Here is a 4,757-nt window from a genome sequence, read left to right as displayed (position 1 = left end):
GGACACTTGTTGAATCATATATTAGTGAGTTTACGCGCGATAGCAGGTTTGGAAGGTGTGAGCGCTACATGGTTATCAATAACACACCTGTCTGCATAGGTCCTTAGGGATTTTTATTTTCACAGAATCCAGCCTGGCTGATGGCACAACAGGCTGCTAAAAAAAATAGAACTTCGTCAACTTGAATTAAGGAGATCAGTCTTGGACATGGACACATACACTCAATCAAGTATCAACTCTTATTTCCCTGCTGTATTTTTTTTATTTATTCCAAAGCACTTATTGAACATGAAATTGAAGGGTTTGGATCAATGAGATGTGAAGTGATGACTCAGTGTGCACCCCCTCTATCCTCTATGATCCATTCTCTCTATCTGTGACACTCAATTTAAATATTCTCTGTCTCTTTTATTGGCGTAGGTGCAGGATAAACAATATTGCATATACATAAGTGTGTATTCCAGTATTTTAGTATGCACTCTCTCTTCCTGGCAGTCCAGGTGAGGTATTTTGTGCCAAGGCTCACAGCCTTAGTGCCATCATCACCATGATATATCGCCTCCTCTCCTTTGGTAATTAGGTCTAACAGTTATGATTCAGTGAAGCTGGCAGTTCACATTAAAAGCAGTGCATTAGCAGTCCACGCTAACATAATTAGCTACACTTTGAAGGCAGCTATAATCACAGAGCAGGAACCCTTGGGCCAACGTGCCAACACACAGGGTTAGCAACACTGAACTGATTAAAAATCTGTCATGTATGGAAGAAGAAGGAGATTTCCATTGGATGACGGACTCAATGGCAAACTGCCTTCTCATTTGGCAAGTGATTTCGACAAGAGGATAAAGCATTCTTCTGTAAAAACTCATCTGTTAAAGCTGCTCTAATCAATATTTTTATATGAACAATGACTAAAATATGTGTAACATGTGTAATGTGAAAGAGAGAAAGAATTATCACCTGACTCACTCTCAGCTCTATGGAGCTTTCTGCCTCTTTTAGCTCATTGTTTTGGTTTTTCAGTCCATAAATCAGTTTCCAGCCACTACTGGCTGTGTATGTGTGTGTGATGACTTAAAAATCAACTGTGCCCTACCTGATCAGTACCAAATGGCAGATAACATTAGCATTAGCAGCTAAGATGATTGTGGTTTTATGAGCAAAACTCTACTCTCATTAACCTAGTTTTTTCAAAAAACCTTTGACATCAAAGGTAGATAGACAAAGTTTGTAACCAGATATTTTTGTCAGTAGTTAATGGAGACCAAAACAGAGCTAAAAGGAAAGTTAATATGGGATTTACATTCATCTGGTGGCTAAAAACACAACTCTAAATCTTCTAGATGTGTAAATAGGCAACTTTGCTAACACATTCAGGTTCATTTATACAACAGATACATGCGTCGGCTCCATGATGTGCTACTTCTAGAACAAAGGAACTTCACATTAGGACTACAAGACAGCTATGGAGATACCACATGTGGGCCCAGACAAGAATGGTGATCAGCTACTTGTGTTTCCTCTTACAAGTTTTTAATGCCGGTGGAAACTGTTAATAGTAAAGACAATGTTAAGGCATTTGAAGAAAGACTTAAAGTTGCTGCAGACTGGGTGACCCAAGTTTTTATCGATACCACTATCAATACTTTTTTATTTATTTGGTGGAAAGACAAGACACAAAACTGGTTTGCTTTTATTGCTTAATTGCAGTTGGCAGGCAATTCAATTGAACTTGAAAACTTTAATAGACAGTCGATGTATGTTTGTGCATCAGTGATGTGATTTAAATGACATGAGTCTTGTCTCACGAGACTAGGGCTGAAGCTATTGATTAATTCAAGTATTCTATTGATTATTCTATTGATTAATTGGATAAGAACTACTTTTGAAGTGCAGGATGACCTTTGGTTTTCAAAATAAAGCCCCAAATGGCTTGTTAACAGAAAGCAAGCTATGCACATATTTTTTTTTCCAAAATAAAATCCCCAGAAAGTAAATGTATCTTAACTGGAAAATAAGAATAAGGTTGTTTTTTCAAAAAGCCCCATAGAGTAACTATATTAACAGGAAACTGCAGATATACTTAGTTTTTCAAAATACATTCCTAAACAGTAACTGTATTTTCTCTCTCCTATACGCACCAAGCATTCAGGCACACTCAAACATTTTGGAGAAAATTTCTAGTTAACAAGATGTAATTTATTTTCAAATTGTGAGGTTACAATCCTATTATTTTCCTCCTTTCTTTATCTCTGAGTGCTTATTGCTGGGTTGCTGGCAGAGATTTCTCACTCAGAGGAACCAGATTTTGTACCATTTATAGTTTTGATGAGGTTTCTTTTCTGTGCTCTTTTATTGGTGTGTGTCTTCCTCTCCCTCTTTAACAACGTAGGTTGGGGTCCCCTCTGTGCTCCTTTAATCATGCGTTTCCTCAAGACAGTTTTAGACCTCTGGTTCTTCCAGTCTTCAGCTCCATTAGCCTTTTGCTTTTTTGCAGCAGTGGGTTACTGGCTTCTGCTAACATGATTAGTGAAGATTCATTTCGAAGGTGGCCATAATCACAGACTAGAAAGCCCTGGGCTAATCTGCCAATGGCTGTGGATGAAAACACTGAGGTGATTGAATATGCCATATATGGGAGGAGAGAAAGGGGTGATGATCTAATCAGTTACTGGGAGGCCACTTTAATCAGACAGTGTCTCAGATGAACAAAAATCAGTCCAATATAATACTGGATAAAAAATAAAGAATTACAGGATCACACGTGCTTTCATATGTACAAATATTGATGCTAATGGGGGCTCAGATATCCTGTAAATGTATATGTCCTATAACATTTCTCAACTCTCTCCTGATAAAAATGTATTATACAATTCTGTATTTCATATATGTAGCTATCTTCTAGCCTATTACACATAGTACTACCATGTTTTCTGAAAAAACACTGGTCCCAGCCTACATTGAATTTATGAATAACTCCAGTTGGTACTGGCTGTACTACTCATTAGGCATCATTTCACCTCTCCTGAAAACTAATTTACTACTAATAAACAGATTTAAATGCCTAATTTTCTCAAAAAGAACAGATTTGAAGTTTGAAGAAGTCCAATTCCTGTCCAAAGTTTCAGAGAAAGGGAATCTATGCAGTGTCTATTTGTGAAAAACAATAATAGTTTCTTGATCATTTCCAATCTTGTTTCTGCATTACACTCAACAGACGGCAGCTCTCTTTGTTGGCCAAACAACACAGTAATGTTGGTAGACTTTTGAATGCTCTGTGGTGGTCCTGGTTTTTAGAAAATGCAATGCAAGTAGCATGGGCTAGAATAGAGTTTATATGAACACTGTGAGTCACTGCGGGTCCATAAATGTTTAGATTTTCCCTTCTTTTTTCCTTCTTCTGTAAAGCCAGGTCCAATCAAGTTCTCTGGGTACATGCTCCCCTTGGGGGGATATGTTGTTGTTATCAGCATATACTGATAACAGTCACATATCTTATTTAATCTTAATCCCCCTCTGAAGGTAGACACCATTCAAAACTCTTTTTGTGCGATAAAAACAATAGAAACTTTGTGCAACTTAACAAAACAACTGTAGATCCGACATTACAGCAGTTTAGCTTCTCAGCTTTGTTAGTTCCGTATGGTGTTTAGCATTATGTTTAGGCTCATCGATACATGAATAAGTTGTCTTACCACTTTGGGTAGCTGCACAATCCTCAGACCAGTGATGTCTGGCTGTTCCAAGATCAGCGTCATTATTATTAAGATCAAACTGAAGGTCATTGTGCTTTGTGACGTTTCTCCTCAGCAACATAACAGACTCCAGCAAAGTCTGACAGAAGCCAAATCACAAATCAGACCAAAAAGCCTTTTATGGGTTTTCTTTGGCCTTTTTTAGATCTTACAACTTTGTGGTTTGCACCACATTGTATTCATAACTGTATGCATTGTCTTGTCTGTCTTCTTATTTTTTCTTCTCTTTTTCAACTTTTTTTTAACTGCTACTGTTTATTTATGATCAAAATTATACTTTAAACGTAACCAATTCTTTTTAATCAACATATCCAACTGTAGATCTATTTTTGTGTCCAATACATGCTGTTGTCAAACAATTTACTCATAGAGGACAAACCTGCACATAATTGTCCCTACAACACTCAATCAGAATTTTCAGTTAATGTCACAACTACTGATATAATATATAATTAACATTGATGAGGATCGAAGATGTCTTTCTTATGTGCTGCTGTCTGAGACTCCTGCATATAACATGACGCCCCCTCACCTCTCACACATGTTGACACTATGCTACTGAATGAGTGACAACTTAGCTGAGTGGTAAAGATGTACTGTTGACACCGAGGGCCAAGAAAGAGAGACTACATACAGTTTCATCTCAGGAAGGTGAGACAGGAAGGAAGACAGAGAGAGAGACAGATGGGCTAATGAACTGTCAATACATTATCCTCCAGTCAGCTAACATCCGCATGAGTGACACCCATCTGCAGCGTTCATCAACAATAGACCAGCTGACAGTTCAGTGTCAACCCTGTGGTGAAGAAGAAGAAAATCCAAAGTAGAATCACAACCTCAAGATTTGTCATATTCTTGTGACCATTTAATACATTTTTAATGTGGATTTTCAAAGAATTCTCTTGAACCAATGTTATTTACTAGACTTTAGTGGTCTTATTCTGCACTGGAATCAAGTAAGGTAACCTATTTTGATTTGATCACACTAACCTTTTTCCATCT

The sequence above is a fragment of the Morone saxatilis genome, unplaced genomic scaffold (genome assembly GCF_004916995.1).
Source record: "Morone saxatilis isolate NCDOM2014 unplaced genomic scaffold, NCSU_SB_2.0 Contig22, whole genome shotgun sequence".
Taxonomy (NCBI): Eukaryota; Metazoa; Chordata; class Actinopteri; family Moronidae; genus Morone; species Morone saxatilis.
This window is presented reverse-complemented; position numbering follows the sequence as displayed.